A 22,515-nucleotide genomic window follows, 5' to 3' on the forward strand; every position below is an offset into this window, starting at 1 on the left:
GAGCAGTGGGGGGGGGGGGAGGTGTCAGCCTCGGGAGACTGACAATGCTTCCTAGAGGAAATGAGGTTCACACAAACAACCAGCGTGGCAAGGAAGGAACACACACTATTCTTCTTCCTATTCCTTCTCTTGTCCAACAAAGGAAGCAATAGCTTGAGGATGAAAAGATAAGTTACAGCTATTAAGCCAGCAACTCCCTTCCTGCCCCTTCCCTGCTCTGACACTCCCCCCCACCCCAATTTCATTGTGTATCTTTCTCCCTTTTAAAAACATGACAGAAGGGAATTAGTGTAGACGCTCAGAGTAACCACTCTGAAGTGCATCTAGATTACACAGCCAGCTAAAAGGGCAACCAGGTGGTCATCCATTATTCACTGTGAGGGTTGGCCTGTCATTTATAAAGTAAGGTACAAGGAAAGGTATTTGGCTCTAACTTAAAATGGAGCTGTATTTAAATATCTTGTCTTCTATGAGATAATAATGAAATTCCAACTTTTACTAATAACTTAAAATGTTAACTTCATACTTGTAAAAACGTAAGATGTTTACACAGTTAACAAACTAGCAAGCGTATATGCAGATGAAGTTGTAAAGTAGTTTACTTGATAAAAACTGCACATAAAACCACATTGCTGACTGAATAACCAGTTAACTGATCTGTTTTGTTTTAATCTAGGGTCTCATGTAGCCCAGGTTAGCCCTGACTCCCTACCAAGTCAAGAAACTCCTGATCCTTCTGCCTCCAACTCCAAAGTCCTGGGATGAAAGGTATGCCTCGCTACAGAAAACTCCTAAATAAACTGTTAATATGGTTTTAGTATTCGCAAATTTATTTCCCCAAAATTCACTCTGAATTCTACTCTCTGTAACAACTGCAGCATTTTATTCTCTTTCAACTCAGGTCCTCTACATGCTTACACGAGTGCTCTTGTACCTGACTTTGTTTTTTAAGACAGGGTTTCTCTATGTAGCCTTGGCTATTCTGGAACTCACTCTGTAGACCAGGCTGGCCTTGACCTCACTTAGATCCACCTGCCTTTGCCTCCTAAACACTGGGATAAAAGGCCCTGACATTTTAAAACTACTCACTGAGGAAACAAGCCATTCTTGGCTCCCTATTCACTGCTCTAACCAGTCTTGTAACAATGTGTTCACTATGTTCTATTTTGCAGTTAACAAATTCAGTTCATACTTAGCACTACATTTGTGCATATGCCTATTTATATACAGTAATACTAGTGAGATACATGCTTTATATATAAATACACATAGATACCCATCCTAATCACATTCACAACAGTTCTTAAAATGTTTCTTAGAATAAGAGATTTTTTAGCCAGGTGCGGTGGCACACACCTGTGATCCCAGCACTTGGGGAGGCAGAGGCAGGCAGATCTCTTTGAGATCCAGCCTTGTGTATAAAGTGAGTCCAAGGACAGCCAAGGCTACACAGAGAAACCCTGTCCTAAAAAAACAAAAAAAATAAATTATAATTTTGTTTGGTTGGTTGTTTACCTGAGACAGGGTTTCTCTGTGTAACAACCCTGGCTGTCCTGAAACTCTCTTTGTAGACCAGCCTGCCTCTGCCTCCTGAGCACTAGGACTAAAGCCATCACACCCGGCTTAGAATGACAGATTTTAATGACAGAACCTGCAGATGGAAACAGAAGTTCTGAAAGAACAGTGAGAAGTGGCTGTTTCCGTCACTTCCATTACGACTCACAGCTAACAATTTGGAAGAAGTAATCTCCCACAGCCTCTCCCAAGCATGCTCCAAAACCAAGGGCAGCAGTGGCGGCGGCAGCGGTTTCTGTCTGGCCATAAAGAACAAAGAGACTGGCAGAAAGATGGAACTCTGACTGCTTTGCACGCTACCCTCAGATTAGAAAGTCACACAGGGACTGTTCCCAGACACGGCTAGTGGACTTCGGGGACTGTCCAAGGTATGCAACCATGTGGACTAGAGATCCTGCCCCAGGTTGACTCCACTGATGGAAAAGATCACAAGCTACACAATGGGGTTGGGAGCGAATGGAACAGAGCTTCATCTTCAGCGTGCACAAATTTATCTCAACTGCCTGCTCCTGACTCCAGCTGAAACGACAGTAACTCTCAGTCTGCTTCTTTCGGCCAAGGCCTGAATAAAGGCAGCTGGAGAGAGGGCTCAGTGGATACTAGCACTTGTTGCTCAAGTTCTATTCCATTTTCATGGCTCACAACCATTCATAAGTGCAGTTATGATGCCCTCTTCTGATTCTGCAGGCAGCAGATATTCCTGAAGTGCACATACAATCAAGCAAGCAAACACTAATGCACATAAAATAAGATAACTTCCTTTCCTTACCTCCAAGCCAGGTCAGCTAAACAATTTTATCTTTCACATCTTATTAATTCACATCTTATTAAGGTACAATATTCAAATTCGTCAAATCCCTTTAGTTGTAATATTTCATGTCAAATACAGCAGCTTCTACCAATGACAGCAGGAATCAGTAGGAATAATCAAGAACAAGCTCAAAACAAGGTACTGCTATATTAGAATTCAGGGGACAGGCTCTAGTGACACATTACACATCATGGTAAATACGGAAGAAATAAAGCAGACTGCCAAAACAGCCACTTCTGGAATGAACTCTTCCTAGGTAAACTGGTTATTTTGTGTCAAATTATGTGCGTGTAAGAAGTCATAAATTTAGTAATATAATCCACCCCACCTTGGTGCTGAGGACGCAACCTACTCCCGCAGGCATGCTCAGCAAGTGTTCCACCGAGCTACGTCCCGGCTCCTTCCTCAGCTCCTGTCTCTATTCCCACTCTTCCAAAGGTAAGTGGAAACAAGTTGGCAAGTGTGAAGAGTATCACCTGCAAAGCCAAGAGAACACTAAGTGTTCTTACTTAAGGAAGGTGAGGCTGGGGGATGGCTCCCGAGAGGAGTGCTTGGAAAGACACCTGCAAACATGTGCACATGAGCGCGCGCACACACAAGACAGACACACAGACACAGACACGCACAAACATATGCATGCACATCACACACACAGATACAAACCACACACCCACACCCACCACAGACAGACTCACAGGCATACACACCCAAGGCTAGAGAAATGGCCCAGCAATCATGAGTCAGTAGGGTTCTTGCAGATGATCCAGGTTTGGTTCTCAGCGTGCACATGGGGGTGAGGGGATTGTGACCACTTGTGGCTCTGGCTCTGGGAGATCAGACACCTTAGGCCTCTGAGGGTACTGGTAGCACATGCACAGACACACACACAGACACACGATTAATAACAAATCTTAAGCTCTCTGAATTTAAAACCAAAAAAACAGAAAACAGCACAAAACCGAAGAGTGGGATGCTGATATGGGGGAACCTAAGCATGTTTGCCAGGAGGGCAGGGATGGTGCACATGGCCCTAAGGGTAGCATAGGTTCGAGTTGATTGTGGTTCCTGCTCAGGTCAACAAAAGGCAAAACATGTTTTGACATCAAAACACAGCAGTAATGTGAGAAGCCAGTGCCTAAAGCGAGATGGTCGGACCTGAGCTGTGCCCTTAATCATGCCATCAGAGCAGCTAGAGGACCATGAAAACTGCCCACCCAGGCAAGCGAGGGGCTGACAGGACTTCCAAGAAATAGTGCCCACGGCAACTGGCAAACTGGATTACAAACTACACTGTGAAAAAAAACAAAAAAACGCTGGACTGTTTCAATGTGTTAAACCTGTACTTCATAAACAACTATATTCACCAATGGTAACTAAGAAATTAGCATCTCAAGCCTGAGATATAAAAAGCTGAAAATCAGGTAAAGGTCTGCAAGGAAGAAAGATCTGAGTGCTAGATAGTCTTGAATTTATATCTTTTCTTTATCATTGTTATGAGAGGTGTGTGTGTGTGTGTGTGTGTGTGAAGTGTGGTGGGGGTCTCCTTCTACCATGTTGTCCAGGGGTCAAATTCAATTCCTTTTACCTTTGAGCCATCTCTACAGTCTGAATTTCCATACATCTTTAAAGCTAAAATCTGTTCATGAACTCCCAATCTTCTTTTTGAAATCTAAATCTAAAGTCAACAGCAAAATTTAAAAAAAATTTTCACCAGGAGTTAAAAAAAAAAAAATCAAGGCAATACACAGAAGTCCCAATTCTTTGTTCAACTCTTTATTCATTATTGGCTTAATCAAACTGTGCATAACACGACTATTATCTCAGGACATATGATCCACCAATATCTGTTATGTGTAGTTTTACTATTAACTGGCATGTATGCTTAAAATCTTCAATGTCAAAGGAAGGTTAGTTTTAGCAACAATGCTGGTCTCGGTCATTTTCTTCTCTGGCACAGTAGTTACTGAATCAGAACTCCTGCACCAAGCATCTGTGTCTACTTTTATGTGTGGCCGATATATGGATGTGTATGCACATATGAATGCAGAAGCCTGTACTCTCACGTGCATGTGTAGAGGCCAGAGGTCATGATTGACCTCTGCTGCTCTCCATCTTAATTTTTTGAGACAGGGTCTCTCACTCAAGGTGGATTTTGCCAGTCCAGCGAGGCTGGTTGGCTGGGCAGACCGAAGGACCCTTCCTGTCCCTGCCTGCCAGTGTGATTATAGACACTCAGCAGCACAGCCCTGATCTGTTTTGTTTTTGGTTTTGAGGGATGTTTTCTTTTGTGTGTTGGGGGTGGGGCTGACCTGGGCTAGCCCTGCACTAGCTCTGTAGCCAGGAAGACCTGAACTCTGGTCCTCTTTCCGACTACTCCCATGCGACTGGGCAGCAGGCACATGTCACCAGGAACTGTTCCCAACAAGACTGCCATTTAAAATCGCAAGTAAGTTAGGGCTGGGAGTGTTACTTCAGTAGCACAACACGTGGCTAGCATGCATGATAAACTATGTTTGGTTCCTAGCGCTGACTGTGGGGTCAAAGACTATTAAACATGTTCAAGTAGAAGAAAAAGGCTTTACATTAAATATGCTCATGACATCAAACTAATATTTTCCCCATTAGTTGGTTTTATATCTCATCATGCTATGCTCCAGAATTTAAAATTTTCCTTTCTGCAAAACTATTTCAAATAGACAAATCTCTATAGAGAGGCAGGGTCTCTCTATGTAGCTCTTGATGTCCTGAAATTTGCTATGCAGACAAGTCTGGCCTTGAACTCACAGAGATCCACCTACCTCTGCCTCCTAAATGCTGGGATTAGAGGCGTGTGCCACTATGTCCAACACTTTCAATGACCTGTAATGACATGAGTAAAAATGATCTCTAGCTAAGTATGCTTAATACTTAAACTGGATATACTAATGTAAAGCTCAGCTACAGAAGATGTGGTAACCTTTTTAAACGAATGGAAATGGAGGCCATTTATTAAAGGAAATTTATTCAGTATTCATGAGAACCAGATTGAGCAAGGAAAGTCATACATTCAAAAGCCCCTTGCTGCATGAGACCTGATCCTTTACAGGTTATTTACATAGCACCAGAAGAAAATTCAGTAACCTTAAAAAAAGACATTCTAAACTTTAATTTAACACACTGACATAGTCAGTACTTTCTAAAGGACTTGTTCATGTCAAAACTAACAAACAAACAGAAAGAGATCACAGGAAAGGTTACAATCTAAAAACACTAAAAGCACAAAATAAGCCCAATTTCTAAAAAGAAAAACACCATATACATTTGTTAACTTTTCCTATCTTAGTCTTTTAGCTAGTAAAGACGGGTTTAACGTTTATCTTTTTAGAGACTACACAAATTATTAATACAAGCATTGTATAAGAGTTCAAAGAAATAAATGTAAAATAGTCCCATGACTACTACTATTGAAAAAGAGGAACAATTATTAGTCAAAAATGGGAAGTATTCAACTCTGAGAAAAACTAGTTACCAAGATACTTGAAAACATGACCCACAGCCATTTATTATCACATCTTTTCAGTTTCAATTACCTACAGTTAATGGTAGTCCAAAACTATTAAGTGCTAAATTCCAGAAAGTAAATATATTGTAAGACTTTACTTATGAACCATTCTGAGTGTCATGATGAAAGTCCCCAGTTCTACTAAGAACGTGAATCATCCCTGTGTCCAGTGTTTCCACGCTGTGTATGTTACCTGCCCTGTTAGTCATGTACCAGTAACTACCCTGAGCAGTACATATCGCAAGTCCTCATTCAAGTAATTTTTATTTTACTTAATAATGACAATTTCATCACAGTATATTGCTACAATTGCTCTACTTGCTACTCGAGGTTTCAAGACTGGAGGTCTTAAATGTGTCCCCTGTGGATAGGCCAGGCTACTATACCAATGCTGGTCAATCACCAACTTTACTCAGTCAGTACATGTTCATGACAATGTAGAAACTGAACAGTGGAAGCAAAAAGAACTGGTTCTTCCTCAGTAAACGGCACTAGATCAGTCCTCTGAAAAAGGCAACATCAACTTTAAACATATTTTAAAGCAAAAATGTATCCTAAATGAAAAACACTACAGCCAACAAAAGAAGGGCTCTAGAAATTGGAGTTCAGAATTTCTTATAGGAAAATATATATAAAACATGATCTTATATATAAAACAAATTTTTAATCACCTTCTATGGAAGGAAATGTTTCTACTCAGTTTAACTTTATGAGGTTATATGAGAAGGATTCTAATTTAAAAGGGAAAAAAAAACCTGTGGAAGCTAGGAAAGTTGTACTGCAGGCACTGTGAGGGATGGGAGAGCTTATTAGGCAAACAGAGCAAGGCCTTCTATTTAAGGGAAGCAACTCAAGCAAAAGCAAGGAGGTGGTGTGTACAGGCTGCTCTGGGGGAGGGAAGCACATTGGTCAGGAGTGAAAGAGACTTCTGAGAAGGTACAACAGTACCAAACTGTGAGGGCTCCCACTGTCTGGCGTGGGCACATTTTTGGCAGTGTGTTTCTGCAAGGAGAACCTTGTAGGGCTTTTTCCTCCTCAAACAAAGAAATAGCAAAATTACATGTTAGGAAGGGAAGCTGGCAGCATCGCACAGGGCAGGATGAGGAGACAGAGGTGAACAACACTGCAAAAATTCAAAACTGAGTAAGAAGCCTCTCTCAGAACACCAAGTACAACATTCTGTGCATAACAGATGTCCAACGATCCTTTGGTTTCTTGCCTGAGAAGAAGACAAAAACTGTTAGGCAGCAAAGGATTCACCAATGTTGGGCTGCGGGGTACAGCTCGGTACAGTGGAAGCATGCGAGAGCAAGAACCGGGGTTCAACCCCCGGCACTGCAGAAGATAAAAAAGAATTCTGTAATGGTGCAAAAACAAGAGTATTAACACATTTCTGTGTTACAGTGAGGACTGTATTTATATTCATGTAAAAATTAAGAAAATTTTACTCTCCTGCTCTTAGAAAGGTTAAAAGATATGGGAAGTGTTATCTGATTTAGGAGACGAAAAAGCAAGGTTAGAAGGGCAGAAATTTCCTTCCCATTTCACGACAAAACGCTGACCACATGCGTGGGTTTAAATAGAATAATGTGCCACAAATGGGATTCAGAGATGGGTGGGGATTTAAATTCACTACTCCTGGTGCTCTGAGACTGGGTGGCAGTTTCAATCCCACCAGCAATTTAAGAATAACACAGTCTTAAAAATAAATGCCCACAGTTGGTGTCTTTAGGTAAATCTTGGAATATTTCATGGATAAGAAAAGGTGAAGGCTGGGGCTGGGGATGTTTTTGTTTAGCATTGTGGCACTGGGAAGGTGCAGCCAGGAGGATCAGAGTTCAAGGCCAAACTGGGCTATCTGAGACCCTGTCTCAACAATTAAAGAAAGAGAAAAAAAGAGGGTCAGCCAGCCATTTTACACCAGGTGTAATTTATGCACGTAATCCCAACTGCTGGGGAGCCTGAGACAGGAGGATTCCAAATTGCAGGCCAGCCCTGGAAACCTAGGAACCTTGTTTCAAATAAATAAATGAGCTGGGATGTACCTAGCGACAGAACCGTTGCGTAGTGTTCACATGGCTCAGGGTTCGAACCCAAGTATAGAGGCGGTGGGGCGTGGAGGCCACGTTTAAAACTACTATATTCCATTACTTTTTGTTAAGTAGTCTAGTATTAAAATCTCAGATTTACATTAAAACACGCCTGTAATAGTGTATGTTTGACTTACTGAAAATTCATGCAAACTGCTTTTCTGTGGGACATGCTTAGACAATATCCCCCAGTCCGAGTTCATAACCAGTCCAATCCTTGACTTATAAGTTAGAAAAATAACTGGCAAAAGGAACCTACGGATGCCTGGAACTGGCCTGGCATCCCTGAGCTGCGCCGCGCCCCGCTCCCCCATCCCCCCCACCCCCCCACCCCACCCCGCGCGCCCTGTCAAAGGACAGCGATATTTGCTTTTGTACTTGAGCATAACTAATCGGTGCTCTTGCATGCAGAACCACCCCCACTCGCTGGCAAACGTGCTCTTTATCAGAGGCAATCACGATGATCGTTAACAAGCCAGAGAACCTTCAGTTCAACCTTCCAAAGAGGTAGCCTGAAGAGTTAGCTCCGCTGGTGACAAGAACTTCCAACACACACCACACAGCAATCCCGTCGGTCCTCGCCAGAGAGAGGAAAGTCCAGACCTTGCCTCTTCTAATTCTACTGTGCGGCTAAATTATGCATGAAGGCAAATACAAACTTCCATCATTCCTCGTTTCAACTGTTCAAATGATGCGGGTTAAAATTACCTAACTGTTTGCCATGAAAACACCAGGAAATTAAGTTTACAGGTGTCGGGGGAAGGGCTCAGCATTTTACGCTTGCTTTCAAACCGTTCGCAACGACCTATCAATTTCACCTGCCAGCAGAAAACCGACAGGGCTGGGCTCCGAAGGCTCGGGAGTCTGAACGTGATCTGACGAAAACTGCCTGGTTTGGAGACCAGGGGCCGGCGGCGAGCCTCGGGCGCGATTGCACGGGGACGCAACTTCGTACCTACCGCCTGTTAGACGCTCGGAAAACGCGTGAAGTCGCTGCACCCCCGCAAAGCTTCTCAAGCCCCGCAGAACCCGGATCCCCAGTCGCCCAGCACTTCGGGGACAACAGCCGGGCTCAGCGGCCGCTGCGAAGACCCCGGCCTGAGGTCCGGGCGTCCCCCGAGCCTGTCGAGCTTACGTGGCCACACGCCCCCCGCTCCCCTCTCGGTCGCCCGCCCCCTCGGGCTCCGCTCACCTCCCTCCGGCCGGCGGCTCCTGGGATCGCGGCGCCGCTGCAGGGATGAGCGACTCCGGCCGCAGCCCCGCGGCCGCAGCGCTTCCCCCGGGCGGGTCCCCGCGGCGACGCCGAGCCCAGCAGGGGCACCGTGGGAGGCCGGTGCGCGCCCCCGGCGCCCGCCCCCGGCGGGTCACGTGGGCCAGAGCTCCGGACTCCCTCCCCCCCCTACCCTGGCCTCTCAGGGTCCCACCGCCGGCGAGGATCCCACGGCGCCTGGGCTCCTCTGCGCCTGCGCCTCGCCCCAGGCTCGCCCATTCAAACCGACAACGCCCCGCGTCTTTTGGACCGGCCAATGGGGAGGGAGGGGGCGGGGCTAAGCGAGTGGAAGGTGGGGCTAGGCGGGTGTGGGCGGGGCTAGGTGAGCCGGGGCCCCGACCTGGGAGCTTGCCTTCCAAACTGTGTTTTTATGCTCCGAATGGATCCTCCGCCCAACTAGAACCTTATTGTCCTCGAAGGTCTCCCGCAGACGCCGAGAAGTGGAATAATAAACATCAGAGTTCAAGCTGGGTCTAGTTCAGACTCTGAACGCTGGAGCCCCAATCCAGCGCCTATTTCCCTGCAGGCTCAGTCCCGCCCTGGAAAAGTCTTCCAAGAGGCAGATGTGAGAAAGAAAGAGGCCTGTGTGAGAGGAACAGAGGGTCCCGTGTGAAAGTCTGAACAACGAGCCTCAGTTCTTGAGGCTGTGTCACCATTCTGGCGTTTCCAGCTGTTGGAAAAGCAAACTTCCTTTGACTGCAGGAGGATCGCTGGTTCCCAGGAAAAACAAGAGTGGCGAGTTTAATCAGCTTCAGCAGCTACGTTTCCATTCTGTTTATGTCTTCATGTCAAGTTCACAGAAACAAAACAAAACAAAGAAGATTTTGGTTTGTTCTCTTCATAAAGTATTCAAACCAGAGCCTATCAGGTGTGAAGCTGATGACGTTACTGGTTATTTCTCCCCTGGGATGAAATTTTAGTGCTTCACAGAGCTGAGCACTTGTAGAGAAGTTCTGGTTGCAGTATCTCTCAGATGATGGCCATGACCACTGTTCCAAGGAACGTTTCTCCTTCCGTGTGTGTCATGGAAAATTGTATAGAGATAGTGTCTGGCAGCAACCAAACCTGGATTTGAGTTTCAGCTCGGCCTCTTCCGACTGACTGACCTTGAACAAGTTAGCCGTCCTCTGTAGCCTCAGCCTCCTCACCTGTAAAACACAGATAATGAACCCTCCCCTAAAAAGGCCTGTCATGATGCTTCAGGAAGTGAAGTTTATGAAATGGATGACACAGCTGCTGACACACGGAAGCTGCTCAATAAATGGCGCCCTTATTGTTAGTATCAGGAGGTTCTTATAAACAACAGAATTAGCTGGTTGCACTATTTCAGAGGTAGGTATTACAGGTCTTCCGTACTCATAAATTCTTTGTGGGTGTTGATATGGTAAACCACAAAGGAAGTTTTTAAATTCGGCACCACCAAAGTGGCTCCTTTCTTCCCCGCGTCTCTCTGTCACGGATTTGACTTTCTATCTCCGCTGATGTATCAGTTAGATACACCTTCCTAATCACTCCAGGTGAATTGTCTTGTAGGTTAGCTTTCCAAAAGCATACGTACATCTGACTGTGCCATTCTTCTACTCGATATAGTTAAAACAAACAAACAAAAAAGTAACAAGGTCTGGGTATTGTCTCCCATGCCTTTAATCCCAATCTTGGGAGGGACAGGCAGGTGGACTGTGTGTTTGAGGCCATCCTGATGTACATAGTAAGTTCCAGGATAGCCAGCACTACAAAGTGAGACCTTTATACCTATGTCTGTATGTATATATGTGTGTATGTTATATATTATATATGTATATAGTTAAACTATATACACACACACATATGTTAACAAGAAAAATACTGTTTCAATTGCTTGAGGCTGCTGGTGGAAGCATCTCTGAGAGGATAGAAAACTACATTCTATGAGAATGTTTTTTACTTCTAAATTTTTTTGTAATGATTTAAGTTTATTTGTGTGTGTGTGTGTGTGTGTGTGTCCACCTGGTGTGGGTGCTAGGAACCAAAATTGGTTAGAAAAAGTTAACCCATATCTCCAGCCCTCCCTGCCTCTTGATTTTAAATTAAAGCTTGTCTAAAAAACTGAAGCAATTTGTTTTAACCTGATTTTGGTTTGGTAGTATTTCAACTAGCTAGGGAAAGCAAATTACCTTTAGGGAAGCCAAATTTAACCAAATTCCCCAAAAAGTTTTACAGAAAAACTTCCAAAAATGGGAATTCTTTTTTTTTTTTTTCCTTTCTTTTTTTGGTTTTTCAAGACAGGGTTTCTTTGTGTAGCCTTGGCTGTCCTATACTCACTTTGTAGACCAGGCTAGCTCAAACTCACAGAGATCTATCTGCCTCTGTCTCCCTGAGTGTTAGGCATGCACCATTGCGCCCAGCTGTTTTCTCTTCTTTTCTTTTTTTTTGGAAATGGGAACTCTTAATCAAATCAGAATTTACACAAGGAAACATGCTAGCTTATACAAAGATCCGCAGAGGATAAATGGGCAGCAGAATCTAGCCCACACAGACTTTGAAACTGAAGTATGACATAGGTAACAAAATAAGAATGTTTAATATATTGAAAGAGATAAAAGCATGAATCAAGGACTGAAAAGAAAACAAAGCAAAACCAAGAGCAGGAAGGTTTTTAAAAGAATCCAACAAAACTTCTACTATAACAGGGAAGCAGTTGGAAATTTAAGCTCAGTGCACAGGTTTGACAAACTAAGGGATGAAAAATGAGTCATAAGGTACAACTCAAGAAACATTTTCAAATAAAAGAGAAATGTGAAAAATAGAAGGAGATGCCCCAACACATGTCCAGTCAAAACCTAAGATGTTGGGGCTGAAGACAATGGCTCGGCCCCACTTGGTGGCTTGACAACCATTCATAACTCCAGTTCCAGGGGATCTGATGCCTTCTTCTGACTTTCTTTGGTACCAGGCATGTATGATCCGGGCAAAACACTCATGAAATGATCTAAAAGAAAAACAGCAGCTTAATTCAAAAATGAAAGCTGGGAATGTAGCTCAGAGGCACAGTACTGGCCTGGCACCTGTCAATTCCCAAGACCATAAAAAATAATAAAAAAATGGCATAGTGGTGCATGCTTTTGGTGACAGCACTTTCCCACTCCTTGCTAAGTTGATTATCTCAGGTAGTTTGTCACAGTGACAGAAAGCTAACGAACATTGGAGTGTGTCCACTTCGCTCATAAATGGCAGAGCCAGTCTGTCTCAAGGCTATGCTTATGACATCTCTTACCAATTCAAAGGGAAGTAATAAGTAGAGGCATATGTGGCTGACAAAGCATTAATACTAAATACTTAGCATTTAAAGAACCATTATGGGATTAAGCCACCTAATATCAATAAAGACAACAAACCAAGGAAAAAAAAAATACGGGACAGGACCAGCGCTTTGCAATGGAAATCCTAGCGGCCACAGTGAATCTTCATGGGCACTTCAGCCTCACCAGCTTTTAAATAATGCAAACAAAACAGCAGTGGGACGAGCTGGAGGCTGCCAGTCAGCAGATGAGGCCAAGTGCTTTTGACTCATGTGGTGCCATGTGCAAAGCCCTATTGCTCAAAGGACCACTTAGCAGGGCAAGTTGCAGAGAAGAGACGCAGGGGTCTCCTCTGACTATCCTGAGCCCAACTTTAAAGAGTCAGTTCCCTGTTCTTACTCAGATGCTCTCCTCTGAAGATAATTCCTCTGTTTTATGATGCTATTATCAGTCTTAATTATGGGATTGCAAATGTGCCCAGAGGTTCCATTGGACAGCATATCCTAGCAAGCTAAATTATCATCATAAGGGACTCTTTCTACTCTTAGTGGTTATACACCACTTCAAATATTTGTCACGGATGCTTACCAGACATTGGCTTTTGAACCAGCATGACCCCTGTAGGACCTTTATCTCAGAGATATAAAAAACGAAGTAAATTTTTTTTTTTAATGACAAAATCTTGCTATATGTCACTCTAGCTGAGCTGGTACTGGCTACATAACACAGGCTGACTTTAAACTCATCAAAATCCTCATGTCTCAGCCTCCCAAGTGTTTAGGTTATGAAGATAAACTATTATGCCCTGGTGGAAATCACTTTTAAGATATGTCTCACTTTTCAAGAATTCAGGTCTAGGCATCCTACAGATACTCTTGGCCTTCAAGTTGATGAGATTCAACCAATTGTGTATTGAAATATCATGCTTATCCAGACTTGTAATTATTTCCCAAGAAATATAGTATAGCAACTGCTCATGGACCATGTGGTGGTTTGAATGAGAATTGCCCCATAAACTCATATATTTGAATACTTGGTCCCCATGGTCCTCAGTTAGTGGAAATGTCTGGGAGGGATTTAGGAGGTGTGGCCTTGTTAGAGGAAGTTTGTCAATGAGGGTGGGCTTTGAGGGTTCAAAATCCCATGCCATTCCCACTTAGCACTCATTTTCTCTTTCTCCCCCCCTTCTGTCCATCTACCCTCTCTCTCTCTCTCTCCTCTCTCACTGCCTCATGGTTATTGTCTCTATTGTAAGCTCTCAGCTACTGCTTCAGTACCATGCCTGACTCCCCACCATAATCGTACTGCCCATACTCATACGCATACCCACATGCTGCCATTCTCCCCACCAAAGGTGGCCTCGCCATCTGAAACTGGGAGCCCCATCTACAAACTCATCTATAAGCTGCCTTGGTCCTGGTGTCATCTCACAGCAGTAGAAAAGAAGCTAAGTCAGGCTACCTGTGATGCATTGATGTTTCAGTTTCCTTTCTGTGGCCATGATAAAATACTCTGATAAAAAGCATCTTAATGGAGAAAGGGTTTAACTCACAGTTCCGGTTTACACTCTATGACTTTGAGGAAGTCAGTGCACAAATTTAAAGGAACTAGTCACATCACACCCACGGCCGAGTGTAGAGAGAAACGAATGTGTACTCAGCTCACTTGTCTACTCTTACACAGCACAGGACCCAAACCAAGGGAATTCTACCACCCACTTTCAGGCTGGCTCTTCCGGTCAATTCAGACAGTCAAGACAACACCCCTCCCCCACTGCTGTGCCCACAGGCCAACCTGATCTAAACAATCCCTGACTGATTCTATGTTTTATCAGGTTGACAATTAAAATATCATCACAGCTGAGTACTGTCTTAGCTAGGGTTCATATTGCTGTGAAGAGACACCATGACCACGGCAACTCTTATAAAGGAAAAGATTTAATTGGGGCTGGCTTACAGCTTCAGAGGTTTAGTCCATTCTCATCATGGTGGCATGCAGGCAGACATGGTGCTGGAGAGGTAGCTGAGAGTTCTACAGTTTGATCTGCAGGCAGCAGAAGGAGACTGTGTTCCACACTGGATGTAGCTTGAGCATAGGAGACCTCAAAGCCTGAATCCACAGTGACACACTTCTTCCAACAAGGTCACACGGCTCCCTATGAGCCAAGCATTCAAACACATGAGTCTTTGAGGACCATACCTATTCAAGCCACTACAAGCACTATAGAAATGATTGAAAACTTACAGGAAGAGTGTAAGGGTTCCATGCAAATACCACACCAGTTTATATAAGGGACTTAAGGTAGATTTTGGCATCCCCAGAGGTCCTAGAATCCATCCCTTGTGGACACTAAAAGACAACTATGCCAAGGTGCATAGCTGGGATTATGAAGACAATACTGATTCTTTAAAGAGTATTTGGACAATAATAACACACGTGTATCTAAAATTCTGTTAGTTGTCTCCACTCACAACTTGTTCAGCTGCCACCACCGCCTGTGGCACAGCCATATCCACTGGGAATAGTGAAAGTCATGAGGCCAGCACAGCTGTTTGATGAAGTTCCAGCAATGCTGAGTTAAATGCTATGATCACTGTTATTCTGTTTCTCACTTTTAGGTTTTGGTCTTTGCTTGTTCAATTCTTGGGGCTTTCTGAATTATGATTCATTTTATGTCTTTTCTCAAGAAAATTATGTCTGAGTCTTTTTAGGAAAGTCCTAAACTTAATATCCTTTCTTATTTTAGGGAAGTAACTTTGTCTGGCCCTATTTGTCTTCCTTATGCCCTGGAGATCATGATAAATAAGCACCAAGCTAGGAATTTCTAAATGAGGCCATGACTCCAGGAATCTTCTTGGAGATTCCACCCCTAAACAAACTCAAACAGTGTAATTGGTGCGGGGTAAACAGACAACTGACTAACTTTGACTGGCGAGGAGAATTAGCAACAGATTCAAGGCCTCCTTTTACAATATACTTCGAGCTCTCTGAAAATGTAGTTTAAAGATAGGGGCTCATACATGGCGCACCCTTGGAGGAGTAGAGCTCAGTGAGATAGACTGTCTAAAACAACCTTTTCCTACTTTATAGCATAGATGATGAAACGACATAACAAAAGAAGTTAGCTATTAGTATTTGCTAATTCATAAAAAGACCAGTTCAGATAGCTCCTGTTTGTCTGGAATGCTTTAAAATTACAAATACTGACAGCCTAAATGCAGGCTGTCGCCAGCTGGTGGTAATGCAGGCCTTTAATCTGAGCACTCAGGAGGCAGAGGCAGTCGGTTCTCCTCTTGGTGAGTTTGAGGCCAGCCTGGTCTACAGAGTGAGTTCCAGGACACCCGAAGCTACACCCAGAGAAACCCTGTCTCAAAAAACAAACAAACAAACAAATTTAAATGTGTTTGCTTTGGCAAAGACATTCTTTAGATTCTTTGAATTGGAATTAATAGGAGTAATAATAAAAATAAAATCTGTTTTATTTGCACTTTCTAATTGTGAACTTGTAACCCTGAACATGTAATAAAAAATCAAACACCATGTCCAGAGACAAAATGATATAATCTGTGCATTTTGGATAATCATTAGGTCTATCTTTGCTCTGTGAAACCTGTATCAATAAAGCAACCTGATTGCTAGTCAGTCAGAGATGCAAGATTCCCCTGACCACTATACCTGATTTACTCCTCCCTCATGACTCCTTAACTTCTCTCAGGCCTCCCTTTCAAACATCCAGGGAAAGAGTCCCTGCCCCACCTCCACTCCAGGCCTGACTGCAAGCTTTGCTTAAGTTGGTTTGGTAAAACCATCTAGAAGTGTTACAGATTACCCTCCCCGCCAGCATCAAAGCCCTTTTTCAGTCCTTTGTATGTGTGTGTGTGTGTGTGTGTGTGTGTGTGTGTGTGTGTGTGCTGTCACGTGCCTGCATTTGGGCAAAAAGAGGAAAGAAGGACAATTGTAAATGTTTTTATTTCCTCAGATGAGGGGATAAGATGAGAGCCATGGCACTTACTGCTGAAGAAGCTCACTTTTTCTAGCTCTTTCCAAACTCTGGCTAGCTGGTTCAACTCAGCTGTTCTGGCTCAAATCTCCTCTCCAAGCTGACTGATTCAAACTGGCTTCTCTCCACTTTTCACTGAACTGCTCTGCTTGGAAAACTGCCCCTGAACACCACAAACTGAACAGCACGAACTCAGCAGCACCCAACTGAACTGCACAGAACTGCATGTCCTCCTAACTCCCCTGCAGCCCTGTACTGTTTGCTCTTCCTCCACTCTCTCTGCACTGCTCTTAAGAAGCCTCTCTTCTCTGTCTACTCTTGTGAGAGTTGGCCTGTTCTATCTCTGACTCATCCTGTCAAATCTTCCTCTGAGTCCTCACTTTGTCTGTCCCTCAGTCAGCCATCATTGTTTGGCATTAAAAGTGTGTACTAAAGGCATGTTTGTATTCCAGCCAGATCACACAGACCTGGGTCTTTGGGTGTGATTCCTTGCCAGAGTAGCCATGTTGCTGGGTTAAAATTCCTCTACAGAAAATGTATTTATTGAGTAACCACACTTGTTAGTCGTTGAAGAGACTAAATGCTCTACTCATCTCATTAATCCCCACACAACCCTCTCTCCCCATTCTGTGGATGAGGAGAAACTGTTTCTATCCCTTAGGCAACTTACCAAGATCTGAAATAAGACAGAGTTTTTATTGTTGTTTTGTTTTCAAACATCTCTCACACGTATTTATCCACCGGAATGCAGGGTGCACATGGATGTCAGAGGACAGTTTGCAGGAGTCACTTCTCCCCCTTTACCTTGTGTGTCCCAGGGCTCAAACTCAGATCCTCAGGCTTGACAGCAAGCCTCCCTACCCACTGAACCACCTGTCAAGTCCTGTTTCATTTTGTTTGAGACAGAGGTTTGTGTTTCTCTGAATAGCCTCAAACTCGCCATGTAGCTGATGATGATCTTGAACTTCTGTTTTTAGTTATACCTCCCCAGTGCTCCCAAGTGCGCACTGCGGCGTGCTGCAGATTCAATCCAGAGCGACCCGGACGCTAAGCAACCATCCTACCAACAGAGCTACACCCTCAGTGCCCAGCACGTTTTTGGAACTAGTGCCCTTCCATTTTCCTCAAGCACATGAGTGGATCTTCTCCACACACCCCTTCCTCCCAACTCTCAGCTCTCACTCTCCTCCCTCCTCTTCCCCACCATTCTTTTATGGCGTGATAAAAGTCAGTGCAGAGATACCAAGTGTTTGAAAGCTTATAGCAGAGGTCCCTGTTCTGGTGTGGGGATGAGAGAAGGTTCTAGGTAAGTGACATGCTAAGAGAATAGGAAGAAATAAGTAGGAGGGATACCAGGAGGAAAGTGGGGCAGACACCTCGCAGAGTGAATGGCCTGAGGAAAAGGCCCACAAGTGGGTAGGGGACAATCTGTTTGAAGAAGGGCAGGCGGGGTGGGGGGGGCTGAGAAAGAGTAAGCTTGAAAAGCAGCTCTTTGGGGAGCTACATCATCATCATCATCATCATCATCATCATCATCACACTGCACCCACACTCACCTGAACTACCCCGGAAGAGATTAAATTGTGATCTTTCCATAGCGACAGGTGGGCTTTTCTTTTTGGATGAACCCTTTATTGCACAGGACTGTCCTGTGCCTTGCTTGTAACCTAGTCTGCAGGTATTAAATGCCAGCCCTTACTCGCCATTTCCTGAAGCCTCTGGGTCTGACCTGCCTTCCTTCTGAGTGCCAGTTGCTCTGACTTAGGCTTCAGGAGGATGACTGCATCAGCTTTGTAAGCGCTTCTGTCCCTTCATCCGATGACCTTTAAACTCCTCTTTACCAGATTTACCACACTGACGGTTACAGCGTTGGCCAGCTCCAGTTCTATAGTGTTGGCTCTCTGCTACATCGCCCAGGTTGGCAGAACAACCCTAACAGTGACAGGGATGAAGTAAAAGGCTTAGTTTATAAGAGGGCGAGGAAGGTATAACTGAGGAGGCTCAGGTGGGGAGGGGGGAGTGGTAGGTGGGAGTAAGGGCCACTCACCCAGCTAAAGGACCAGGGAGGAAGGGCTTTCCCAGCAGCATATCAAAAAACAAAAAAACAAAACAAAACAAAAAAAACCATGAGGGTTCTAAAGCACCAAGTGAGCACGGGTCACGGAGACTCAGGATTGCTGAAGCGCGACTGTCGAGGGGGTGTGGCCAGAGGGCGGGTGGGCGGAGTCAGCAGCCTCAGGCCACAAAGGGGCTCCTATTTGCTGCTATTGAGTTTTCACTGTGTGGGAAATAAACTCTCAACTCGTTATTCTTCTTGAAACAGCCACCTCTGAATGAGGTATTTGAGCTTTATAGATCAGGTTACTCTGATGCGATGCGTGTTCCTTTGCCGGTTCTCATTCATGAAGCTCCTGCGTGCCTTGGAGGATTTTAATGTTGTAGGGATTTGTTTGTTTGGGGAGTTGAACTTAGGGCAAGCACTCCACCACTGAGGTATAACTACAGCCCCTTCCACCTTTTTTTTTTTTTTTTTTTTTTTTTTTAAAGCGAGAGGTATCCCATGAAGCCCAGACTGGCTGTAAACAAGAAGCTATGTAGCTCAGGATAACCTCTCTCACTCCCAAGCGCCAGGATTACAGGTATGTACCACCATGGCCACTTTATACAGTACTGGGGATTGAACCCAGGACTTGGGGGCGGGGGAGTGTTTTAATTCTGTGTTCATGTGATGGGGCTGGGAGTATGTTCACATGAATGAGGGTTCCCTCAGAGGCCAGAGGCATCAGCTCTCCGGGGAATGACAGGTGGTTGAGAGCCAGCTGTACTAAGACTTGAACTCAGATCCCCCAAAGAGCAATCCAAGCTTTTAACCTTTAAGTCATCTTTCCGCTGCCCTGAATCCAGGGCTTTGTGCATGCCAGACAAGCACATTAAGAGCTGGACTATATTCCCAGCCCACACTGTGTTATTTTTTTAGCAGCTTCCTGGAACTGGAGTAACCAGCATATAATAAGCAATATTCATTTAAAGGCACAACTTGGCTGGTTCCGGCTTACATGCACACTATATGAGGCAAGTTCTTATAGAGACAGACCAAGGAAACCATCACCACAGCCCAATTTCTCTATCAAACTTTCCTCCTTCCTTCTGGAAATCCCTTCAACCTCCACTCCAGTCCCAGCCAATTGCTCATCTTCGTCCTATGGTTACTAGTTTGTATTCTCTGGGATTTTATATGTGATAGATAGCCTGTGTTTTAAAAACTAAAAAATTCAAATAACATAGTTAAGATTCACCCATGTGCGTGCACACATCATCAGCTCTAATTACAAACTGGTTTTAAATTTCCATCTTTGAGATGAGGCCTCCTACTGTATCTACTACACCTCGGCCAAGTCCAGTGGTCCATATGGTGACAAGCCCACATCAGGAAGGGCTTTGGAAGTCGAAGTCCCCCTCCGGAGGCGCAAAGGATGCTGTCTGAGGAATAAAGAAGATATAAAGTCATTTCCTAAATCACTAAACAACACTGCAGCCAGGGCATGGTGGCTCACGCCTTCAATCCCAGCACTCAGGGTGGGAGGCAGAGGCAGGAGGATCTCTTTGAGTTTGAGGCCAGCCTGGTCTACAAATCAAGTCTAGGACAGCCAGAACTTTGTTACACAGAGAAACCCTGCCTCGGAGAACAAAAAACAAAAACAAAAAAGAGCAATGAATAAATCAAATGGTCCTCAAAGATGTCTACATGCTAATTCCCCAACCTGTAACTCTGTTATCCCACTTGTCAATGGAGATTGTGAATGTGTAATTAAGGATCTCCAGAAGGAGACACTATTTTGGGTTATATGGAAAGGTCCAAGATAATCCCAGGGATCCTGATACCACTGGGTGCCAGGTAACCCACAAGAGCTGGGAAGCCATCAGTGAGACTCACAGGCATAGGAGGAAAGGGGTCCGGTCAACCTGAGTGGGCGTGAGAAGAAGCCCTCTCTGCTTTAACCATACGTGGGGTGAGAGCCTTGAAGCAAGTGTCTGCTCTCTTTCCTCTGTGTCTGAAAAGCCTGCTGCTCCACTCCATCCCAGAGGAGCAACTTCCTGTTCTGAGCTCCCAGTTCCTAAGCACCAGGAAGAGCTAATTAGATCTTATTTAGTTACTTTTTTGTTGTTGCTGAGACAAAACATTCACTAAAAAACAGAGTGAGAAAGGAGGGTTTTAGCTCACAGTTCCAGGGTGAGGTACATGGGCCATCAGGAAGCAGAGAAGGATGAACACTGGTCCCAGCTGGCTTTTCCCATGAAACCTTTCTGGAAATGCCCTTTGACACAGACCCATCGGCTTGTCTTGTAGGCAGTTCTAAGTCTAGTCATGTTGACAACTGAGATTAACCATCCCAGACTTTTAAATGTAATTCATTGAAGTGTTTGCTTAGCAACTTGCTACAGTAACCATAGGAAACTAGTAAATAGCCCATCTTGGAGGGGGGAGAGCAAAAGCATAACTCTGAGTCGAATTCTATCTCTTCTTCCTTACAACATGTGGTATAACAGGAGAGGAAGCTGTGTGGGTCCTTGAGGGCTGTGGGAGATGCTGAGATGGTACCTACAAAATGGTACTAAGCCTCCAACAGGCATTCCTCTTTTCACTCCCCAACAAATGTTCGATTTCAGGGCACTAAGGGCTCTTGACCACTGCTTAATTTTAGGTAAATGTTTTCCTCCCCCTTGGACAGTCCATGGACGTAAGTGGTGATGTCATTGATTCTCTCCCAGTGTTTAATTAGGCTTGTGATGCTGGATGCTGCTAAAAGCGTGTTTAGGTACAGAGCGCTGTTATGATCTGAGCAGGTAACTGTTTCCAGTACAAAGTTGTACAGCATCATAGTGTTTCCACCTCTGAAATGATGACGTTGCTCCAAAGAGGAATACCTCACCTTAAGTATTTAATGTCTATTAAGCCTATACAAGCCTATCTTAAAAGGCTAAATGTGGGTTGTTTACCTTAAGGACCAGCATCACTTCCACTTTCAGTATGTAATACAGCAGCTGATGCTGTCCAATAAAGGTTGGCATTTCAGTACCAGCTGAGCTAATATTAAATAATTATCATGGGGGAAGTTCTAACATATTCTAAAGGAGCTATGTAGTCTTGTTTATTCACAGGGGTAGGGTGTACTGATAACTGCCTTTTTTCTGCTTTCTCACCTTATCATACTTTATACAGGTTCTAACAGGTTTGCCTTTCAAACCCTCAGCTCTTAAAGTGATACAGGCTGAGAGAGTTCAACTTTTGAAATACTAAGATTCCTCTAGAAAAGCTATTTTCTGACAATGGCAGGGATTCCGTGTGCGGCCCCTGGGATGGTAGACAAGCGCTCTTCTCCTGAGCTATAGCCCTGGCTCTGTAAATGTTTTTTTGTTTCACAGTTTAATTCACCTTATTCTGTGGGCATACATTGTGTGGGTGCGCGCCCGCCCTGTGCCGTATCACCTGTGTGAAGGTCAGAAGGCAGCTTTACGCCGTCCGCTCTTTCCTTCTACTCTGTGGGTCCTGGGGAATCAAACTCCAGTTGCCAGGGTTGGTAGCCAGCGCCTTTATCTGCTGGGCCATCCCATTGGCTTCAGTAAATATTGTTTTAAAGCTAGTATTTATGAGACATTCTATGGCAAACACTGCTCTAAGTTGTATGCGTTAGAGCCGAAGTAGACACAGCCCAACCCTGATGTGCCACATTTAATTGTTTATGATGTTCCCAATACATAGCTGGCTTAGGATGACTCATGCTGGTGAGGGTGGAGGAGGATTTAGAAGGCCCAGGACTTTGGTTCTGTAGGAATGGAAGCCATTCCTAGGTATGACAGAAAGTGAGTGAAGTAAACACATTTTCTTCTCTAACTCTTAGAGGAATTGGGGGGAGCAGAGGAAACCTTGAGCAAATGTGTATAATTAATT

The 22,515-nt window shown here is 44.3% G+C and overlaps 1 protein-coding gene across 4 annotated transcripts in view; it reads right to left on the minus strand.

Annotated features, from left to right (window-relative positions):
• Gpsm2 (G protein signaling modulator 2) overlaps positions 1-9,441 on the minus strand; it is a 44,005-nt gene extending 34,564 nt beyond the window's left edge. For 2 of the 4 annotated variants that reach the window (XM_055618199.1, XM_055618196.1), the window contains exon 1: positions 9,210-9,441. The gene's annotated coding sequence lies outside the window, so the exon portion shown is untranslated. Of the gene's footprint in view, positions 1-2,714; positions 2,863-5,184; positions 5,224-9,209 lie in introns of those variants that run through there. The other 2 variants (XM_055618197.1, XM_055618198.1) reach the window with 2 other exon arrangements.
• Positions 9,442-22,515: the final 13,074 nt, after the last annotated feature.

This window comes from Psammomys obesus, unplaced genomic scaffold (genome assembly GCF_907164565.1).
Source record: "Psammomys obesus unplaced genomic scaffold, mPsaObe1.curated_primary_1811, whole genome shotgun sequence".
Taxonomy (NCBI): domain Eukaryota; kingdom Metazoa; phylum Chordata; class Mammalia; order Rodentia; family Muridae; genus Psammomys; species Psammomys obesus.